Source organism: Lichenostomus cassidix, chromosome 4, assembly GCF_008360975.1.
Source record: "Lichenostomus cassidix isolate B80296 chromosome 4, HeHo_3.0, whole genome shotgun sequence".
Taxonomy (NCBI): Eukaryota; Metazoa; Chordata; class Aves; order Passeriformes; family Meliphagidae; genus Lichenostomus; species Lichenostomus cassidix.
Genome location: NC_139484.1, coordinates 7,024,362 through 7,048,164, shown reverse-complemented (window position 1 = coordinate 7,048,164; position 23,803 = coordinate 7,024,362). Strand labels below are relative to the sequence as shown.

The 23,803-nt window shown below is 37.1% G+C and overlaps 1 protein-coding gene across 2 annotated transcripts in view; it reads left to right on the top strand.

The window, feature by feature from the left end:
- Positions 1-2,906: 2,906 nt before the first annotated feature.
- The window catches only part of JADE1 (jade family PHD finger 1), a 106,705-nt gene continuing 85,808 nt past the window's right edge, over positions 2,907-23,803 (top strand). Inside the window, exons 1-3 of one of the 2 annotated variants that reach the window (XM_085057678.1) lie at positions 2,907-3,189; positions 3,291-3,369; positions 3,558-3,626. The gene's annotated coding sequence lies outside the window, so the exon portion shown is untranslated. The remainder of the gene's footprint in view (positions 3,190-3,290; positions 3,370-3,557; positions 3,627-23,803) is intronic. The other variant, XM_085057671.1, reaches the window with a different exon arrangement.

Genomic DNA, 23,803 nt, shown 5'->3' with positions numbered 1-23,803 from the left:
AAGATGCTCACAGGTGTAGCTGAACACATCTGATTTTTTTTCCTCTTTCCCTTCAATGCAGTTGAGAAGATCTATGATGGAACATGCCTGCTGCTTTCCCTCTTAGTGAAAACCGATGAAGTATCTGGCAGGATCAGTTACTTAAAGGTGTGATTTCCTGCTGGAATAAGATCTGGAGGCCAAAGGGGAGGTGAGGACTTTATTAATCTTAGCTGGAAGAAGAAGCGAGAGATCACATCATAAAACATTCTGTCAGTGTCTGCTAGATGTTCCAAGAGTGGATTAGCATTATAAAATCTTACTGAGTCTGACAAGCAAATCTTTCCTTTCTTAGAAAAAAAAAAGAAAACAGCTTTCTCAAGTCTGTATTTTTGTCAGAAATTAAATAATTTATAAAGAATATTCACAAAACCAGCTTGAAATGATACTGTATTGGTAGGTTAAGGAATCTGGGAAATACTACATGAAGGCCTGTGGGTTTATGGGGGGGTTTGTTGTGGTTTGTTTGTTTTGTTTGTGTGGTTTTGCTTTTTTAGTGGCAGCTGGGTCTAGATCCATCAATGCAAAAGAGCAATAGGAACAAGAAGTGTCAAGTTTTTTTATGTGTCTCCCCAAAACACAGCAGTCAGAGCTTTTTCCTGGAGCTGAGGATTTGAATCTCTTGTTCTCTGTTTGGAGCCAAAGGGAGAGGAGAAAACATTGATGGTATATCCTGAAAAACAGGTAACTCACATAAACCATGGAAGAGCAAAAATCAAGGCTTCAATTTATCCAGACTAGGAATTCAGACAAGCACTTACCCCTACAAAGTTGCTAAGTATTGCAAAGTGGGAGGCACTGAATTTTGGGTCTTATTTTTTATGAGGAGAGGTTGATGGGACATTGACAGCTGTTCTAGAGGAGAGCCAGTAGCTGAGAATCTTGCATAAGGGTAGCCTCCTAACTACCTCTGGGGAGCACATATCAGATCCTCTCCTTTTCTTTTTTATTTTGCCTTTTTTTCTTTTTTTTGGGCATCTTTTACTGGTAGCCAAGATGTCAGTGTATTAAGTTTGATGGTTTGAATGCCTGAATTTCCTTCATTTTATAGGGACTGTGGGCACCTCTCAGGAAAGTGACTTTTATTGTAACACATACATCCGTGATGGAAGTAAGCCAGGTTAATCTTTTTTTACTCTAAAAACAACTGAGTTCTTTCAACAAAATAAAGTGCCAATTTTTGTGCTCAGCATCAAGCAGACATCAAACCTGAGGCTTTTTAAGAATTCAGGTGTGAGAAGTTGTGCAGAGCTCTGCTACAATGTGTAACTAGAGGAATGTGAAAATTTTTAAGCCCTGGTGTCATCTGATATGATAGACCATAGCATTGCAGAGTTTGCTGCCAAATCCTCATCTAACCAAGGCAGATACATTTCCTTTAGCAAAAGAGTTTCAAGTCATGTCAGAAGAAAAAATTAAATGAAGCAGTGAAGGAGATTGTGATCTACCTAGGAAAACAAGGTAGTCCTTAATCTGGATAATATTTTTATTACTTTATTATAAAAGGTTAAATTCAGACTCAGTGCTGTTTTAGTAGCTGCTGATGAGTGATGCACTTATTTTGGGCAGTATAGTAATTAAAAGCTTACTGTACTGACAAAATAATGTCTGTGCCCAGCTAGAGTGGGAATTCAGATGGATGACAGATTACATTTCCAATTGAAGTCTGTGATTTTAAGTCATTACAAATCAAAGTTGTTTCACTTCCCATTGGATCAGAATAGGGTCATGTGGAAATCACTACATATTGTCTTTCTCAGGCCACCAAATTTGTGAAGTAAAAAAAAAAATTCTAGGTTTTTCTAGTACCTAGTTTACGTGAATGTTTTGTGGGTAAATTAATTGTTTTTCACTGCATTAAATATGAACAATTGTGCACAAATAGTAAGAGACATTAGCAATCACATGGAAGGACTATACTAACCTCTTAAATCTCCTTTATTTTAGAAGGGGTTTTTTTTCTATTTTACTGCCTTTGCAATTCAGAGTTACTCATGATTAAACTTCAGGTTTTGGGCCCACCCTTCACATGTGTTATGTCTGAGTTTTCTGGAGTTGTCACACTGCAATTTCACATCCACGTTGCTTGAAAAGACCACAGAGGTGCTCAAGGATAAACATATGCAATGGTAATTATGTAACCAGATACCTACAGGTTGCTGTGAATGCTCTACTATATCAGGAGCAGAGCAGATGAAACAGGGTTTGATTTCTTTTCTGAAACACCTGTTTTGTTTCCATCTTCCTTTCCATTTTCCCTGTCTCCACTGCTTTCTGCCAGGAACTGCTGTAGTCCACGAGATGGCACTACGCCCTAGCAGGGTGGTGGGACACCAGACTTAAGCATGGATAGATTCCTTTTGAAACTCCAGGCACTTGTTCAAATTGTAGCTTCCTTATGCCACAAATATCCTGCCTTCCAGACTGTCATCAGCTGGGTATTGTGGGTGATTCCTGCTAGGTGACACAGGGGAATTCCAGTGTAGAAAGGGATCAAGTTGCTAAAGAATTTGGCAAACGTGTTTACTCTCTGTGAAAGGAAACTGTTAGGTGAAGGTTCCTCTTAAGAAACAGCAAAGTTGTCTCTGAGAAATGCAGTCAGTTAAACAAGCCTAAAATATTCAACTCAAATGTTTTTGCCCTGTCTTCAGACTCTTATCTATAGAGCAGAAGTTGTTTTTGGAATAAATATATAAAGGTTATATCATTTAGAAGGTGTGTCCTTCGAGTAACTTTTATCCAGGCGAACACAGGGAGAGCAAATGCCTTATCAAGCCCCGGCCACCTGAGACCCATTGGGCTATTCAGGATAAGTTAATTGGTTCTGGGGCAGGGTGATACAGACAAGGAGGGCACTCCTCCCTCCCCACAATGACACAGAAAGAGCAAAATCCTTCCTGTTGTGGAGCTGCTGTGCAGCTTTGCAGGGAGAAGAGCTCTTGCCTTCTGGAAGAGGAAGCAACCTTTGCAGCTGTGAAACCTGAGAGAACAATGGAGGTTGTGTAGACCAGCACTTCCAGGGGGCTGCTCTCAGGGCTTGATGCCAGAGGTGTCCCACAGCAGCAATCTTTTCTCTGTAATAAATCCTAAACTTCTCTTGACCTTATTGCTGCGTTCTGGGCTGAAATGCATCCAAACAACTGACAGGAGGTACCCCATATCTTAAAATTTGTGGATGCATGCTGAATGCCAACAGAACCATTCTGGACAAGACCAAAATGTAACTGAAAGCATTTTCCTCTTGTTTCCAGGCTGAATTTGATCTCAGCTTTTTATTCCTGCCTTAGCCATGCGCTGGAAGAACATGTCATACTACTCAAGTCGTTTTAGGTTGGTATGCTAGAAGTAGCTCTCATTTTCTCATATTCAGTGCTGTATTGCTTAGTACTAAGTAATTTTGTTTCGTTGGTTGATTTTGATTTTTGTTTAGGTTTTTGTTGTTTTGTTTTTTAATGAAAAAAAAAACCTTTCAGGTTTTTACTTTACAAAGTCTAAATTCTTCACTTTTTGCTCTACAGAAAGGTATTGTCCTTTGCCCTTCTCCAACTCCCTCCAAGCTGTTTCTGGAAGTGATTGCTCACGTGCAGGTAGGCCTTTGAGTACCTGACATGTCTAGTCAATACAGACCAACCTTCTTGACTTTGTTGTAAAACTACTTCTATCTGTGTATATACTAAGGCCATAGCTCTTCCAATTTTATGAATATGCCTAAAAATCTATTCATATGAACATGCACATTGATTTTTTTAATGTTGTGTGCAACAGGCTTGTGCAAAAATTAGAACCGAATTATTACTTTGTCCTCAGAGGATTATAACCTTTAAAAATGTCTGCTTTTTGCCAAATGAGACATAAGATCCTGATTTACAACATCAGTTTTCTATATATCACAAGACCAAGGGTATTTAAACAATAATATTGTAAAATCATAAAATAAATAATATAGTATTATAAATAATATTGTTCCTTGTAACATATAACAGTGGTCTCTCATAGCAAGTGGCCCACAACTGTTTGATTTATATATGTAAGGATTTTTAATTTCTGTTTTAAATTATCTGACAGGTCAGACTGTGCATTTTTTATACTTACACACATATATATTTATCTGTGTATGAAGTCTTGGATTGCAGTCAAGCCTATGTAAGAAATATTGCTTGTGTAGAAGCTCTGAATGGCCTCTGTCAACAGTCATCATCATGCAGGCATTTTCCCTGTTTAATATCTACCACCCCCTGCTATTTCCTTCAGGTAACTGCATTTCTGGCTCATGTCACACTAGAAAATATTTCCTCCACAGCCTGTCATCTACTAGGATTCATTTTAAATGAGGTAGTCACTATTCTTATCTAATGAATGATATGGTTCTTTGGCCAGTGCAGTTTAAAAATTAGGAGGATTTATAGTTCAGCTGTTTGAACATAATACAAGATTTTCGACAGTGACATAAGCATTTGAAATTCAAATTTTATAAATGGTTTCTTTAAAACTATTTGATGTTAAATCACACTGAAAAAGAGCTTTATCACACAAGTGGCTGTAAGACCTTTGAATGCTGTCTGTGTTTGTACCACACCAACACAAGAGAAATTATCATTGCTTCCTGAAGAACTAATCTTTCTTTCGAGTTGGATTATACTTAAATCCTAGAAAATTTTTACAACAGATGAAGATGAAAGCAAAGGTCAGTGAAAAATTTAGTCCTAAAACAGTTGAAATGTGGTTCCTGGGATAAATGTTTTTTTATATTGACTGCATGTCAGCTCCGTACTAGATGTCAGCATGACAATAGCAGAGAAGACAACTACCATATTTACCTGCTTTTATAAAAAAGAGATTGCTGTTTGATCCATGCAGGGGTGGTGTTATTTTGTAACTTGGGTGCTTTTCATATAGCCTCATTCAAGGCACTTCAAGGCAAGTGCCTGTCTTGGTTGATTAGCCTTCCTATAACCCTCCAAAATTGTTAGGAAAAGGAGATTTCTACCACCTGGAGGGCAATTCTGAGGAAGGATTCACTGCAGGTGACAAAATTACTCTCCTAATGAGGCTCTTTCACCCTGCTGATGCACAGGACACCAACAGCATCCAACTTCCTACTTTATTGTATAAATGAAAAACAAAAATGACAATGTCAGGGGTAAAAACCAAATCAGCATAAGTATATCAGCCTGTAGTATGACACAGGCAAAATCAGGCACTCGAGGCCAAAATTAGAAACCTGAACATGCCTGCTTATGTGGCACCAATTTCTAGGCTTCCTCAAACTGTGCCAGAGGCCTGGTGATATGTTCTCTCTGTTATAAGACACATTCTTTTCTTTTCCTCTGTTTCCATGTCAAGGCCATTATTAATATTTTTAGTGGTTAAACAATGGTTAAAAGCCCATTCTCAATTAGAAGTTGATAATACAAGCTTAGGAGAATTTTAAGCACTTATAGTTTGACATTACTACTGTGGTTGCAATAGATGCTGCACAATAATAGGAGAAAACTAGTTCTCACCTGAGGCAATTGTATAATGTAATGAGATACAAAACCTGGTTTAGTTCAGAATGGCAGAAAAAGTTTCATGAGGCTCAAGGAACTGGGGAATTGGCAATGTCAGTGCCATATTGATTCCATCACTGCAGCACAGGCCTAAAGTTTCTAAATAAAAAAAAATAATGTTATTAATTTTTTAGGTTTTTTCTTTATTCCTAAGAGACTTAAAAAAAAAGAAAAAGCCAGAAAATAGTGTTAGCAGAGTCAAGACAAATTGTATTTATCTGTGGCAAAGGAAGAGGCAGGTTGAAACTGATGTTTTATAATTTTTTTAAAAATAAATGTCCAACTACTGAAGAAATTCAGACAAGTCTGAATGAGTGTTTAAAGATAGGACATCAAAAGATGCATATATAACAGTGCTGTTGAACAACTGGCCAAAAATCAGAGCCTACATTAATTCCAGAAAGTACACACAAATAATATTCCTTGGCTCCATTTTCAAAGCTGTGTTTGGAAAGTTATGCACACTAATCCTGTAACAATAACAGGATTTGTGTTGCCAACACAAGTATAGCTTTGAAAATGTAACCATAAGGGTCCAGTGCAGCAGTCAAAGTAATCCCTGGCCTTTTACCCTCTGAGAAAAAAGAACAATTTTGCAAAAAAATTTTGTCACTTAACTAAAAATGTATCCTGTACCATGGGGAATCCTCACATGAATATTCTCTTTCTGGCTGGAGGGATGTAAGATCATTAGGGAAATGGAGGAGAAAGAGCAGTTATTGAAGAAACCCAAGCCTGCTTCTTAACCTGTCTGAAAATCCCCAGTTTCCCCATCTTTCCACAAAAGTGTTATTGTAGAATGATTTGGTTTGTAAGGGACCTTTAAAGGTCATCTAGTGCAACAGCAGGGACATCTTCAACTAGACCAGGTTGCTCAGAGCTCCATCCAATCTGACCTTGAATGTTTCCAGGGATGGGACATCCACCACCTCTCTGGGAAGGCTGTGCCACTGTTTTATCATGCTCATCTTAAAAAATTTCTTCCTTATACCTAGTCTGAATCTACCCTCTTTTAGTGTAAAATCATTAATTAGCCCTTGTCCTGTTGCAACAGGCCCTACTGAGAAAGTTGTAACCCCAGAGAGGAGAAGTGAGTAGTCATTTTGAGTGCTTTAGGACTTAAAGTGTACAGATTTAAACTGATGAAAGTAAACATGCTGGTTTACTCTCCTGCTGCCTGACAGGGCAAGGTGTTGTGTCTTTTCCTTCAGTTCCTATTACCAGGGAGTATGACCTTGGGAAATTTTCAGAACTGGCATTTTTCTTTTTCTTCCTAGAACATGAGCTGTGTCTAAATCTTACATGTGAATAGGAAGTTAAGGGACATTGAGTAATTCACACAGAGAAGTAGCAGATGTGATCTGAAAAGTTTCAACCCGGAACTTTTCATTCAGAATTCCTGTTGACTTCACCAAAATGCAAGACGTGGGTCTTTTTCACAGGAGAAAATCCATCCCCTGTGTTAAATAGCTGCTGGAATGAATGGATGTTGGTGGCTTTTTGTGTCATACTGAAAGTTGTCCTTTTCTGAGGATATTGGTTTCCAGTCTTATGGTTCAGAGCGGGGTTATGGGTTGTTATTATTATTTGTGACATCTATCTTAAAGAAGGACATATTTAATAACTCTCCAGGATAGCAGTATCTAAAGATTGCAGTCACAAATATCAGTGCTGCTGGGAGTCTGAATAAAACTGCAATAATGTTTTTATTTCAAATTAATCAAACCACAGAATCTTCTTAGCATTGTTAAAAAAGAAAATGGCCTAATAATCAAATACAACAAAGGATATTAAATATCCAGTACCCAGGTACTTCTAAGTTAAAAGAAGGGAGAATTTCCAAGACAGAAGGCTTTTATGGAAAAAGAAACGATGTTATGTTCTGATGAGGTTTTAAAAAACGGGGATAAGGATTTTTTTGAGCAAATGGCCAAGAGGTGGCAGCACTCCCTGCACTGCTCAGTGCCTGGAGCCCTCAGGGCTATCCGGTGCTCATTCCCAAGGGCTCAGCAGCCAGTTTGCTTCAAATACACCCAATAAGATGATGTCCTGAGAAAATAAATCCTTTTGTGGCTACATTTGGATTTTCTAGAATTACACAAGACTACGTGAAATTAAATACTTTAATAGGTCTAAAAAATACTTGTTTGACACTCTGGCATCCTGGGCTGCTGGCTCCTGCAGTAGTCTCACATGGTATGTTTCTGTACCACCAAAGTCAGACATGTATGCTGGTGGCTTAATTGGCATCAGTCTGGATCCATAACAAAATTTAAAAAGATTAAGACTTGCTTGACCCTTCTGCTTAAGAAAAACCCAGGATACAGGTCATGTAAAATCATCTTGTATTTAGAGAAGTATCTGCAGGGCACCATTCAAACAGGTTGATTCTTTATGCCCAGAGGAGTCACACCATAATGGAAGTAAACCTGCAGGTGTTAAGATGGCAATAGCTGTGGGTTTTCTTCCTGTGGCCATTATCCTCCCACAACCTTCTGACAGAACCCAGCCAATTATGGAGCCCTTTCTCATGCTTGAAAACAACGCCTGAAGGATCCTTGCTATTAGCAGTGGGTGGTTTCAGCATATGGTGATACATGGTAATAGTTCAGTTCTAAACATACATCATACAATTGCTGATTCCTGAGGTACAGGATTCTCTCTGTGGCACTCAGTTTTGCTGTTCTCTGTCACAGCCTGCACTGCTTGGCTCTGAGCATAACTGTGCCATCATTGCCTTTTCTCTGCCCCTTTCCCTTTGGCCTCCTCCCAAGGCTGGCTCCACATTACCCCTGTGGCTGTCTTCCTCTGATGGAAATGTTCACCCTCTCTTCCCTGGCCAGGAGTAGTGCTGCTTTTCCCAAGGAGAGGACAAGAAGAACACTGACACACCACCCATTTGTGTGTCCTAGAAGGCAGTTTGGGTGAGAAGCAGTTCAGTGAGGCAGCAGTGGGGCTGGGAGAGGAACTACTCCATCGGAGAAAATCCTCTGTATTGATCTTGGCCCAAAAAGCACATTCTTAGCTATATCTCCTCATCTATTGCTATCAGTGTTACAAAGGACACCGGTGATACTCTCCACAGTCTATCATGGTGCAGATTATTGCTTTCATTGCCAAGAAGATGGGCTTATATTACTGAGAACTGCAGTTCTTTTCACTTAAACCCTTTATACCCAGAATTTACAGAAGGTGACAAGAGTTTATTTGAAAAACTATTAAACATAGCTGTTTGGGTAAATATTACAGCCATCCGTAACTGAGCCATTGGTTATTATCTTCAGTCAGAGGAAGGATTTGTTCTTGTTCTGATGTCAAATTGGTTTAGTGGTTTGTCACTGCTGAAAGGGTCAACTCAATTTCCCCTTTCTCCTGGCCACGTATTCCTGTTTGCTTCCTTGTTGCTGATTGTGTATGTTTTATCCTACTATAATCTAGTTCCACTCGCTAAACCAGAGAAAACTAACCCAGCAAAAGCAGGCAGGTGTTCTCTGTGATTTGGAGGGAGCTTAAGAACCTCTCACAGGGCTTACATGAGTGCTCTAAGTGGTACAAGGAAGAAGGGAGTGAAGGAAGGAAGCAAGACAGCCACTCCAGGTAGCAGAATGATGTCATAACAGCTTAGAAAAGAGAAAGAAGTCATTAGTAAAGTTTATTTTGCAAAAACAGGTAATTCATGAGCACCAAGGTACAATGCCAATGAAGTAACTAAACTCTGTGCTCTCTGAAAATACATATGTGCTAAATGTGCAGGCTTGCCAGACAGTGGTTTCCCCAAAAAAGCCAACTTAAGAAACTCTGTTTCCTTCCCACAATGGTTTGTTTCCATGTGCCCTGTGTTTAAATTGCCTGCCTCCTCAGGTCTGCCAATTTAATATTATTTAGGAAGCACTGTAACCTGGATCACTAAAGTGACCTGGCTTAAAGATCCATTCTGTGTCTGGAAATGAAAGGCAGGGAAGAAGAGCAGGATCTTAACCTTTTGGTGGTATGACACTCACAATATTGACTCCAGCCAAACCAACTATTTTCACCCTTGTGTGTGCCTCAAAATGTTTCACTGATGGAATAGAGCTAGGTACATTAATGGCTGTACTAAACCTGGAGACCTAAAATGCTATTTTTCCATCCTTTTTCCTGTTTTCCACATGTTGTGCATTACCACACTCTTTTGGTGTTATGATAACTGTGTATTGATTTATTTATTTGTAACATTAGGAAGTGTCTGAACTTTGTTACTGCTTTGCTCAGGCAACAGCCATCCTCTTTTTCAAAAAGTACCTACTCCAGTGTCAGTTTGCAGGGATGTCTCTGCAGCCTGAATACACAGAGGCAGCAGTTGCCACCAGCCATTATTTTTGACCTGACAGTATGACAGTATCTTGTTAATTTCTGGCTCTCTCATATGGAAAATCCCAGAAATTTGTAATCTAAACCATATTTATCAAGCTTATGAGGTGTCAAGGAAAATGTTTGTATGATCAGCAGCAGACCCAAAGTAGTTAATCATCTGAGTGACTCTCCAAAGTTATTGGAGGTTATGTAAATGAAGAAATTGCTGATCAGCCACAGCTGATTCTCTTGTCCTTGGCTGAGACCAGCTACTTCCTTCTCCTAGTGCTTGAGACAGTTATTCACTCAAAGAAAACTTTCTTCTCCTCCCTTTTGGATAAGGAAGGGAACATTTTGATATCTCCTAATGTCCACTGGACAAGATGTATTTTAATTTTTCTTATGTCACTTAAACATAAAGTTCCTTACTGAATTCCCACTATGACAAAGGGAGATCAGTCACCTATCCTAAATCTTAAAGAGCCTAAAAGTAGGATTCTTAAACCTATTGTTGAACTCCAGTAGGCATGAATCCTTTTGATAGTCAAACAAAAATTAAACAAATTAAAAATAGGAAGAAATATTGCTTCTACTCAGTTGTCATAGCTGTAGATGCTTGGTAACTGCATCTTAGATTCTGTAACAGTTTGATGCTGATGTACCTTTAAAATTAGGTGTTTCTAAAGGGCGTTTTTGAAATTATTATAACTTAAATAAGATTAGCTTCATTGATGACACATTAAGAACACCTTTGAATATATTATTTCTATCTTAATGCACTGTTTTGAAGTGTTACAGCTATGCCATTTTCTTAAAAGCCTGCCATCCTCTGACTACCAACAGTGAGCAGTCAGGACTATTATCAAATGTTTAACAAAACATGGAGAATGCAAAGTAAAGTCTATATGGAGAGCAGTGATTAATGCTGATGGTGGCCCCAGTTTGATCCTCTTATACATGACTGTGTAGAATTTGCCATATTTTCCTGAACAAACAGACAGAATTGCTCATATGCTTTTCTGAATTAGTTTAGGGAAGCATCTCAAAAGGTGTACTGTGATATTAAAAGCCATTTTTTATGCATGGTAAAGTTTTCCCTTGCCTGTGCTTGGAGGCACATAGATAGTTGGGAAATCACTCTGTGATGATTCTTCTGAATTATGTGTAGCCCAAATTGGATGCAGAGCTGATGAAAGAGTACAAGATGTGTTAGCAGTCCTGCTTCAAGCCATGCTTAAAAGTAAATAATATTAATCCCTTCAGAGCAATGTACTACCAAATTATTAAAGCTGGTTCCCGAGGAAACTTAGGCTATGGTGCTTAATAAAAATGTCATATTCCTTGAGTTATTAGTTCCTCCCATGCTATTGAGAATAGTTTTGAGCCTTTCTGCTTTATCCAAGAATTTGTATCTTGTTAGGAAAATGAAGCCACGGTACTATCCAGACATTAGCTGTTACTTCAGATGTGCTGTGACAGCAGAGTTTGTAGGAAACACTTGGGAATATGAATGAGATTTCTGAATGCGTCAGGTGAAAGGGGATTCTGTGTTAAAGAAATAGTCCAAAGTGAGTTAACTCCCAAATCAGAGTTTTCATGCCTGATTTTACAGTTCAGCTTAAAACCACAACTATGTTATGATGCAATGTTAATAATTTCTCTAAGAACTGTCCTAGCTGCATTTTCAAATTGCCTCCGTGTGGTTATTGGAACTAAACAAAACAAAAAGAACAAGGCTACCTGCTCAGCTGGCAGAAAACTTCTTACGTTGAAATTGGTGAACTATCCCAATTTGTATCTGTGGAGAAACCAACCTACAGGTGTTAACAACAAGTACAATGAAATTAATGCAATCACATATATTTTCTATGGTGATTTTCTGATTTCCTGTGTAGCTAATATTGGAAGTGCAATTAAAAAATTATATTTGTTGATAAACACTATTTTTAGGTGCAAACTAAACATGTTATTCACGGAATTAAGAGACAGTAAATATGCAGATTCAGTGAAATGCTTCAGATTATTTTTACAGATTTCCATTTTAATGATGCTTTCTGCAATAATTACCAAATTGTTTATGCAGGTCATTTTTATGTGTGATTGCTCAGCAGTTCCTATTAGGTAGTTTTGCTTTCATTAATGCATACTCTTTGAGACACTAAATCTTGACATTCTCCCTGCAGATTAGTATTTCATTGTTTTTAATTGAAAGATGACAATTTTCTGATATTTTCTATCTAGAATTTTAACACATATGCTTTGCTCTTGAAACATCTTCTACATCATTAATATTTTGTGGTACTCAGAAGAAATTAGTTTAGAATAGAGCTTGGCAGGACACTGTTTCACATATCTGTCATAGTTAAGATGGGGAAAATACCTATCTATGTGTGTGTCTAGCTGTCTACTTATCTATCTAAGCATAATGCACATGTAGAAAAGCATAAAAAATATGCTCAGATAAAGTTATCAGTGATATGCTAAATAAAAAGCATCCTCAATAAGCTAAAATATCTAGGCCTGTATTCAACCAGGCACTGAGGCACTCACCTAAATGTAAGCACATTTATAAATTTGTTCTACTGTGCAAAACTCATATTTGCTTTTGAGCATGCACTTCAGGGCTTTGGAGGATTAGAGCTTTGGCATTGTGTATTCCCATGGAGATCTCACCATTGAAGTTCATCCTAACTTTGAGAAACACTACAGATATACTCTCAGATACAATTTCAGAACCTGTTTGCTTGCCTGTATGTATGACTTGTAAGTCATGAGGATAAAACATGACTTATTCCAAACATTAAGGACATCATTTTCCCACTAGTATAAGTAGTTTATATTTGCAGGTGTCATGCTTATTTCAATAAAAATGCCATATATCAATTTCTAAGGGGTACAACTTCATCTACTTCTTCATCACAGCTAATTTTACCACACTTTTACAACAGTTGGTGTTGTCTCTGTTACCAACAAATATAAACCAGCTTAAAATGGAATTAGTTTTCTTACCATGACCACAAAGCCCCACATCTTAATGACTGATTTGAGGTATAGAGTCCACTATTGATGGCCTGATCTCTAGAGTGGGTCTTCCCTGTTCTATATACATCTCAGAAAACCCAAGAAAGAACAGTGGATTTAGAACTCCTTTCTCGTGTTGAAATCGTGCTGTTTCTGCCAGACAGTTTGTGAGAGAATCATGGAGGGATTTGTGAGTACTTCCCCTGTTTTCTCCCCTCACTCTTCGAGTGTTACTGTATTTGTGGTTGATCACATCTGAGTGTCAATGTTCTCGGGTCAGATACTTGGAACTCTGCATTGCTGGAGTTAATTTGCTCATAAAAGAGTAGTCTTCCTCTCTTACGTTTGCACAAACTTCAATAGAATTAGCATGTATGTCATCCTGTTCAGTGTGGGGCATCAAAAAGTGAAGATCTGTTGAGTGGGTTTCAGACACCTAACTGTTTGGTAAGTTAGATGGAATTTTTTAAACACTCAGGAAAAGCTTTTTCTGTTAAAATGTCTTCAATTTTTATTTTACAGTCTGAAGTCTGGAATGCTTGGCTAATTGTAAGGCTATTACTTTCACTGTTGGATAATAGCTGTGAGCATCTTTAATAGACTGCCTGAAACAAGCAGCATTTTAGACATATTGGTAGTTTTCAGCATTAAATTATTTTTTTTTTTTTATTCTAACAGCAGAACATGGACTTCCTGAATTATGCCAAGGAGAAGGAATCTGCTACTTGTTTTGTACCCCACATAAAAGACTTATGATCAAGAAGATAATTGTCCATTCCCAACAATTAGTGCAAAACCCTTTCTAACTTTTATGAGAGATTTTCCTCTCAGGTAGATACTTAAGATTATATTGAAGTTACCTACAGTCTCAGCTAAATATATTGAGCTCCTGCAATTGTTAGATAGGACATTTTGTAATAATAATTAAAAAAAGAAGCTAGAGAAAAAGAATTTCTCTGCTTCCAAAAGACCAACGAGTCCTTCCCAACAATCTGTTCAGCAATGTGTAAAATATTAGTAGAAATAGATTTTCTTAAAAGATGGAACAGCTAATTTTCTGTTCCTTTTGGTTGTGAGTGTCTTTTTGTATTAATCATAACTTTCAGAATTGGATGTTCTACACTGAGATTCTTTTCTTGGCAACTAACCTATTTTCTTGCATTAGCCCAGAATAGTGCAACTAAGCATATAAACTTGGAAGACAGGGTAAAACATTTGCAGTTAAGAAATACAGATTCTGAAACACACAGATATACCAAAGGCCATATTTTCTTTTGGCTGAAGTGCTTAAGCACAGGACAGGCTTAGATTGATAACTTAGATTTACAAGTTAGATTTACAGATAGCATACAATGGTATTTTGCTTTGTGAAAGCCACTTAATAGATGTCTGTTTGCAACAAGTGGGTGTTTGCTTGCTGAACTGTGAAATAATGACAAAGAAAGCAGAGTGGGTTTTTTTCTCCTTCAAAGTTAATAAAAAGTTGAAGTATTATTTGGGGTTAGGATGGTTTATAAACCTGTCTTATGGGACAGGATGTTTGGCTGAGATAATTAGGATTGGGTTTTGGCACAAAGTGCAGTAACCCTACAGCTTACCTGTTGTGATTGTAAACATAACTGCCAGATCAAAAGCAGTTATCCAAGGACAGTATTTTAATATACTTTGTTAAGCTGTCAATCACTTCTCTGTAGAATGTAAGGATTTCCTTTGATTATATCTAGAAATCATTCCCTCATTAGAAATACGGGGCTTGGTAGTTTGAGGACTTTTGAGGAAAATAAAAAGAAGGTCTTATAATAACTGAGAATTCATCTGTATAATTACTTAAAAATAAATAGCTACATTAAGAAATATATAATCTCTTATGAAAAGGAAAATGGTGAATCACTGCAGCTGACTGAAAAATTACGAAGAAGTAACATCAGACAATTTTTGACCTGGTGACTGACAGCTGCTGTGTTATCAGGATGGGCAAGAAACTTTCAGTGTTTTGAATATTAAATACTCTGTCTTTTTAACAATCTACCTTATCTACCTTTTAACCATCCATTTGACTTGTAAAGGAATTCTTCAATCCAAACTTCTTGCAATTTCTTAGTGACACTACTGAAGCCCTATTTACATTGACCTCTTGACGATAGTTATGCTGAGTTATGTTGATCAATTTCAAACATTAATCAGCATCAGGGAAAGCTGTTAAAACCCATGTGCATCATATTTCTGAAAGTCTTTCACCTTTTATAATGAAATTACCAATCTACCTTAATTCGAATTATTCCTTAAAGCACAGTTTCTGCCAAGCTTATCGTTTACTGTCACTGTTATATTCATTAAAAATCCCCAAACCATCCTGTAGTTTAGCACATTTTTTCTACTCCTTTTCTTTTGTACAGTGCTGAACTATTAGCAGTCTTCAAAAGAAAAACAAAATACTGGTTTCTATCTATCTGAATATCCTTCTATTCATCATCTATCCATACATTCTTTTGCTTATGTCTCCCATTTTTAATCCAGTTTTCCCTGGATTGGTAGTAAAAAATCAAAGCTTTCACAGTTTCTCATTGCAGTTCAACACTCTGGGTTTGCATATGACAATCTGATACTAAATAATACTCACTGTAATACAGAGTAGTATGGCTCTATACGAGTATATGAATTTCCAGTTTAAAGCCATGAGGAATTTTATCTCTTAACATCTCACATAATGGGAGTGAGTTTAAAATCACAAATAAATCATCATAATTCAAATATTTAGCAGGTAAGAAATCCAGATAAGCTCTTATAAGATTTTTATTTTCTTACAACTATAAAATTTAGTCCAAAACCAAAAGAAGAATGCCTATGTCCTCAGGATATAGTTTCCCTTGAAGCATTAATTTTCCTCTCTGCTGAGAAAAAATGGCCAGAAAATATGCTGTTATTTTGGCCTTTGCATTGTGTCATGGATGAAGAAGCTTTGTGATTTCTTCAAGGTCTTGGCTTTAACTCCTGGGCCATAGCATCAGAGATTGGTTGCTGCTGTTGTCTGCCATTAGGGGATATTGTATTTTTGGAGGTCTGAACCATTTCTGGGTTTTGTAGAAAAAATCTCCAGGTATTTCTTTCCCCAGAAAATCTCCAGGTATTTCTTTCCATTGCAATATGGAGGAGCTTTCATTTTGCTTTATTCATTGTCATAGGGATCCTGGTAGGATTGGTACAGCTTTCCTGTATAGATAATGTAGTTTTAGATGCTTGTGTAAATTATCTATATTCACTGTATTGTAATGGGCTACATAGCCATGAGATTATGAATTTATGTCAGTTTATGATAAGTTTAAATTATTGACAGAAATGCTATTTATTGACAATGACAAGCACAGTACGAAATAATTCTGCCAATATTAATCTAATATTTGCAGTTACTTACATTTTCTGATTTTCACATGATAGGGCAAGAACCTTATCAATGACAACTTGTTTTTATTTCTTCCAAGACTGTAAGAACTTCCATGACAAAAAGGATTGCAGATAACAAACTTTTCTTGTTAGTCAGAGTGTAATTACCTCATTATCAGCAGCAATAAGAGTTTTCCCATTGTCTACTAAAGTACCTCACTAGGGCTCTAGAATGGCCATTCTTAGTTTTTTTGGGAATGTTCTAGTCCCTATCCCACTTCTGTCCCTTGTGTAAATGAAGTATGTGATTTGTGTTTCCAAATACAGTGGTATCTATTGCAAATACATTTTAAAGAGTAAAACTAAGCAAATAGTTAACTTTGTCCATGGCAGGAAAACTTTACAGCAATTAACCTTACAAAGTTATGGTCAAGACTGGATTGAAATAAGTTTAAATGCTACCTTTTTCTCAACCACCCTTTGTATATAGTTTATTCAACCAGTTTTATTAAGCTCACTGGGATGACAAATGAAATGTGAGCCCTCACAGAATTAACTAGTCATATTAGTTTCTGTTATCTGGGGCAACAGACAATGGAACAGGAGACCCTGATAGCAGAAGAGTTTCCATACCATGATGGTAAATTATTTTATGTGTGAAAGTAAGATTGTTCTTGGTAAGAAAGCAACATGTTACATGATTGGCCTCTTTAGAAAGGAGAGCTGAATTAGTATTTTTACCTAGCTGCTACTGTGCTTCTTGTTAGATCTCAATATGGTTACACTGAGGGTGAAATGTAGGCAAAGTGAACAAAATTATTTTCCAAAAGATTTGTTCTCTAATGACTTGAATCCATAGAAGATAGAAAGATAGAAAGAATCCATAGAAGATAGAAAGTGGATTTTAATACTGGGTTTCACATGCTAGGTAAAGATGTTCAGAAGTCCCTTCTGAAGGAAGTTTCAATTTTGCATGCAAATGTTCAAATATTTTATTGTAATATTACTGTTATACATGGAACGTATTATATTCTTCCTAAATTTACAGTACTTTTATTTCACATTTTTCTTGATTTTCAACTACATGAGGAAGTTTTATTGAAAAATATTTCTTCTAAGAGCATAGCCACTTTTACTTTTTTTTTTCAAATGATTTTGATATTTTGGGATCTTCAAAATTCCTCTATAGCTAAAATTCAAAGTAAAAACTTAAATTGTTACCTTTAAATTATTTTAGAGGTTTTTAGAGGCTATTCTTTCCTACTATTTTTCATATGTAAAAATAGCTTCTTCAGTGATACTGAGTATTGATCAAGCTATATCAGCCCTGGTAGAAAGTAGGCCTTCCTGAGGATCTCTTTTCAGCTTCTCCTCTGTGCTCATGGCTTCCTACAAGGTTTCCTCTAAACAGCAGAGAAAATAGTCTATAGTCTACTCAAAAGGCAGTACAGTTGATATTGTAACAGCAAGCTAACAGAGTCTGAAATCCAAAGCAGAGTTAACGTTACAGAATTTCAAACCATTTTATAAGAATATATTCATTGAAACTTGGCTTGTATGTTAGTTGTAACAAGAGTATTGTATGCAATCTGGCAGAATATAAATCTTCTGGACTCCAATTTTGGCATAATTTAATTCTGAGTTGTGTTTTCTAACATAACAGCTACTAAGACTGCATGTGCTGTTAGTTGAGTGACAAGAGATGCAAGGATTGTTACCCACAAATTAATTTTAGGGAAGTTTTCTATATTCACTGGAGAGAATTTAAGTATACATTGATTTATAAAAAGAAATTGATTATTTTTTGTGATATATTGTAGAAGGTCTGGTCTGCTAATGAGGTGACTTCAGAATCTTCACCTTTTCACTTCAATATGTGAATGAATTCTGGAAAATGAAGATACTTGGAGAGGTTCAAGAAGGCCAATGTGTTTGTACTTGTGTACCTCACACAGTGAAGGATGGAGAGAATTGCATTAAACAAACTGTTAGAGGTGGGACAAGTAAAGAGACAGACTGTGATGTTCTAGGAAAGCTCAGTGACAAAGTCTAATGATTTGTCATGAAATTTCCATTTCTGTGTTCAGCCATGCAAACCTGCAGTTAACACTCTTGAGGTGCTAATGAAATTGTTGAAAAGGAACCATTTAAAAATAAGTTAAAATGAAACAAAAATCTCTTTCATTTGCAACAAGTGAATTGCATAGAGCTTGAAAATAAATTATGTTTCTCTTAAATTAGAATCAGGCTGTTCCCCTGTTTTAAAATCTTCCAGATTTCAGTTGTAGCCTTCAGTCTCAACTGCCCTTAATGTATTAACAGATTTAAGGGAGATTTGCATCTGTACTTGCAGTGTCATTCTCCCTTATTGATTTGTAATCCAAATTATCTGATCTCGAATCTGCTGCTGGTAGTGTGCTTTGGGGTGGTTCAGACTCTTCTCAACTTCTAGGGTTGGATTCAGATGTAGAAGAGCTTTTGTTTCCCACCTTTTCTAAGGATGCAAAGTCCAGATGTGGCCCCAACTGTCACTAAGGTCCTGGAGGGGTGACATTTTTTCCCCTTAAAATTAAACTGAGAATTTGAAGTGTTGCTGGAAATTATTTGGCAATTCACATATGGAGTTGTCTAAGTGATGGTTGCCTTATATATATATGGATGTTTTGTAAGAAAGATAGCTCTTGGGTTTTAGGTAAAAGAAGATTTGGAGATATTTAACTGGAAGTTAAAAGACAATGAAGCATAGCTGAGAACGCTGGGTAGCATAATCATAGTGAAGTATAAGAGTGGAATAATTTATTTAAAGTGTTTTTATTAATGAAACCCTGGGAAAATCACCTTAATCTTGTAATCCAGCATTGCTTTCACTCTGCATAATATTTCCTCTTCTTTTAAAGACCATGTATATTTCATGTGCTAATGATAACATAATAAGGCCACATGGAAATCCTATAAAGATTGGAGGGAAGAAACCCTCTTATGAGAAGAAAAACAGATGCAAAGCTATAACCTTGCACCTGGAAGTCTTTCACATGGCAGTTGTGTGCATTCCCAACCACTCCATAAGGACAGAAACAACACAAGCAGCTGATAATGTGATTGTGAGGAATGTGTTGACCGTGGTGATGACAGGGTGATACATTTACCCTCGAGAGCACGAGTGCACCTGTGAAATATTAGACTGTGCTTTTTTGCTAGACCAGTTCAGAAATTTTTAAGAGTAAGCAATGAGATGGAAGGAGAGGGCAGTTAAAAGAGGCTGGGAAGAGACATTTGGCAAAAGCAGAGGGTGCTTTCAGAACAGCTTATCACAGAGCTTTGGAAGCTTTTTCCATTCTCATTAAGAACAGATCCTATGGAGGCAAATGTCTATCAACGCAGCTAATTAAATACACCAGAATTAGTAAACAAGGAGAGAATATTCCTAGTTTATATTAAAAGTACAAAAATTAACATGCAATTAGTGATGTATATTTGAGAAAGTGAAAGGGAATGTTTCAAGAAGCTGATTTGATTGCACTGACTGTGTTTCTAATTTATGTTTGATGTTAACATACCAAATGGTACAGAAAACATTACATGCAAGGAGAGCATCAAAACTGAAATTGCTGTTGCTTTGGTATCCTCTGGGGTTCCTGAAATCTTGGAATTTTTTCTTCAGTACTCGTAAATAAATAATGTTTGTGATCATATTTAAAGAAAACTCTGCACACTAGTATTGCTGTTTCCAAATGATCCTTTTTCCATTCTGAAGCTCTCCTGTGGGATGAAAGAAATAAGGTGTGCTTGTGGATTGGTTTGTTGTTTGGGGTTCTGGGGGTTTTTTTATGGTACTGATTAATGCAGTCTTATGGAAAACTTAGCAAATCTTAAGCTGGTTTGTTAGGGATACTTGTGGATCAGGATGTTTTAAAGGGAAGATTCTTCCCAGCTAGCTGCTGGAGTGTCTGGCAGAAGCTGGAATACATTGGTCAATTTACCTGCTTCAATGTTTTATTGAAGCTGGCTGAAAATGTGTTATCTTATACAAAGCCTGATAAAAAGAATGTAATGCCATCTGTATAAAATAGGGAGTGTGTCTTATGCAGGCTTGTGAACAGATGCTAGCTGACATGTTTTAGCCAAAAACTATGAAATTAATTATAAGATTTCCTGGGAAAAACACTTCTGTGAGTATTTGAGGAAAGCAGTTCTGAGCTTAAAATGTCCATTTTAAGCTTAGTTGGATGAGGACTGATTTGGCCTGCTGCTGAGGAGAAGTAGATTCTTCGCTGGCAGCACCTGAAAGGAAAGGCAAATGCTGAATAGAGAGTTTAATGCTGAAGAAAATAGCTGTCAGGAGCTCAGAGCCCAGCTTTCTAGTGTGAAGTAAAGGATCCAGGAGGCAGAAACAGTAGGACACCTGGATGTAGAGTACATTTTTGGAGATGATAGATTAAATTTTCTAAATCTGACTGTTGGAATCAACCTTAAGAAGAGAAAAATGCCTGGAAAATGAATTAATGTTCTGGCAGTCTGTCCAACATTACTTTGCTAGTGAAGAGGAGGAAATCAATACTAAATATATTTAGTAGTACATTATGCTGAGTTATGCTGACCTCATTAAATATATCACTAACAAATGGCTACAGTACAGTCAGTAGCTGGACAAAATTGGAATCCTAGGCTGCTGAAGCTTCCTTTAATGGCAAAGACATGAAGTAGCTCCTTCAGGTCAGGGCTCAGTAAAGTTTAGCAGAGATCTGAAGGTGGTTAGCCAGGTCAGCTGCTGTCAGCTGAAAAAAGGGAAATAAACTAATTGAAATCTCAGTGCAACAGGAGCTTAGTAAATGTCAGACTTCCCAAGCAGTCCTCATGAATGTGCTAAAACGGGTCTGGTCACACACTTCAAAATAATGGAGGAGAAACTTGGTGAAAAGGCTCTCTGAGACTCATTGGCCTTGTGCTTCAGGCTATGGGATGGTCTGGCTCCAAGTAATGCTTGGAGACACTGGACACTGCTGCCAGAAAGCTTTACTGAAAGCTGCCTGGCTCAGAGGAATACCATGGAAATGTTTAAAAGGAGGAAATTAGGTATAAAGGTATAAAGGAATAGCACAGCTAAGAGTTCTGAATGAAAAAGGATATCAGACCTGGTACTTGATTCTTGTGTTTATTAATTTAAAACTGTTCTATGTGGATGGTATTGAGAAATGGGATAATATCACTGATACAGGAATGTAAAGGGTCCAAGCACAAGGCAAAGGAATCTGGGTTTAGGATTGAAAGAAATGCTCACTGATTCCAGGAAAAGAAATGTCCAGATTCTAAAAAGAGGAGATTGAGACCAGAAACTCCAGAAAAAGATTTTTTGCTCTCTCTAAGAACTACGTTCAACATCTGAAAAAGATCTGTGAAGTCTTGTGTCACCACTGTCTAACTTACAGTTTGCTGTTTTTTCTCAATATGGCCTGGATAGGTTCTTTGGGTTATTAGGTCATACTCATTTGACCTGGCCCTCAGTTTCTCCTAACAAAAATAAAATTTGTAAAATATTGCAGTATGATTTTATAATGATCTAACCTGTTTGAAAGGTATATGGTAATAAACTAAACATTATAAGCCTTGTTTCTTTAGGATATGTTTCTTAGGATATGAGACTGAGAGTGTAATTTCTTGGTGTTTGTCCCTCCCCTAATAACTTTTGAAACCATCCTTTCATTGAACTGTTTCATGTCTTTCATTCAACTTCAGTCAAAGCTGATGCTGGAGATCAATCTTTAAGCTACTTGATTTCTATGATCTTCCTGAAAATACAATCCATCTCTCCTTCCCAGCTATTTATCAGTGCTCTCATTAGGAAAGTGAGTGTCAGCTCAGCCCTTATCTGTTACCAGCTAATCTGTAGGTGGCAGCAATGGTATGAATTGCCCCGATTGCTTCTGTCAGTTCAGTGCTTTTGTGGACTTGGGAGAATCCAGTGTGAGAGCTAAAGCTGTAGGAAGTCAGTCTTTTCTAATTCTGCTGTCCATATTTCAAATCAGTTTCACTTCAGGCACTGGTTAGAAGAAGCTATAAAGGTGATTAATATTTTGTAATGAAGCTATTGGCAGTTAATAAGATGTTCACTTCTGCAGATTCCTTACTGAAAATATTTAAGAACTTGAAGGCAAATGTGGCATTCAATTTTGAATACATGCATGTGGATACTAGGTCCTTTGTCTAAATGAATTCATTAGTATTGATTGATCAATTGCCTTCCAAAGAGATAATCAAGGAGTAATCTTGTTAGAAACAAATGGACTACTTAGTATGACTCCAAATGTCAAAGGGCCAAATCTCGGTGTGAGAGTGGAGAATAATCTTGTGGTTACATCAGGGCTGTTAAAATGAGAAAGGCAAGAGGGACTCATTCCAAAAAGGAAGTGAGTTTTTCCTAGTTCTCTAAATCAGAGGAGCCTGCAGCTGGCTGATCCAGCAGCTTGGCTCTAATAGACAGTGCAGAAGGGAGACTGTGCTGATAGGGGAGAGAATTAGGCCCATTTTGGTATTGTGCAACAAGAGATAAGGTCACTTGAGCTAAAGCTTATAATTGAATCCTGATGTTAGTTTTTAAAATGAAAATGTTGTAAAATGTTTTTGGCAAATGTTGGAATTAACTATATGGATAATTCCTAGTAATGATTGTGAATCAGCTTTGAAAAGGGTATTGCAAACTTTTATGTGTTTGAGTATTTCATAATAGTCAGCTAAAAGTTTATGATATTAAGATGCAAACAGCATTTGGAAAATGTGCTGCTTCATATGATACTAGTACTATAAAAAAACCCTAGATCTGACTACCAGCTGTATGTTTATTCCATTTCTCTTCTGCATTATCTAAATTTCCATTTAAGTACCAGATACAAAAGATGGTATCTGTAAGCATTGGACTCCAGATCTTCAAAGACTTTTTTTCTTTAAGTGTCACAATTTGTACTGCCATAAATAGAAGAAATGCTCTTAATGTCTCCTTTATTGACTTACTTAAACTTCAGACAGTAATTATGATTATGTTTGAACATACAGAAGACAAAGGAAAGGATGCTTTGTGAAACATCAGTACTCTTGGTTGTCTCTAAAATACTCTTTCAGTCCCTGAAGTTACATGGTACAATTTTCTAAAACAGTGTTTTGAACAGTGGTCTGAAACTTACTGGACTTACTGTGTGACCAGCTGCTAAGGACACTAAACCCTAGAATGGTACTTTCCTGGATCCTGGGAGACTTTGTCCCTGGCAATAAGAGTGACCTGGAACCTCTCTGTGAATAAAAAGGACTGCAAGATATCTTTTCAGTCCTCCTGATAATGGAGATGGTGACTTGTGCAGACAGATAACTGTTTGCTTGTAGCTTGCTTGGTGCTTTCTGTTGCTCACTTTGTTGGGGGTAAAATATAGACAAGGACTCATGCATTAAACATCTATTGCTGAGTGCCCAGCACTTTATTTTCTACAAACTTT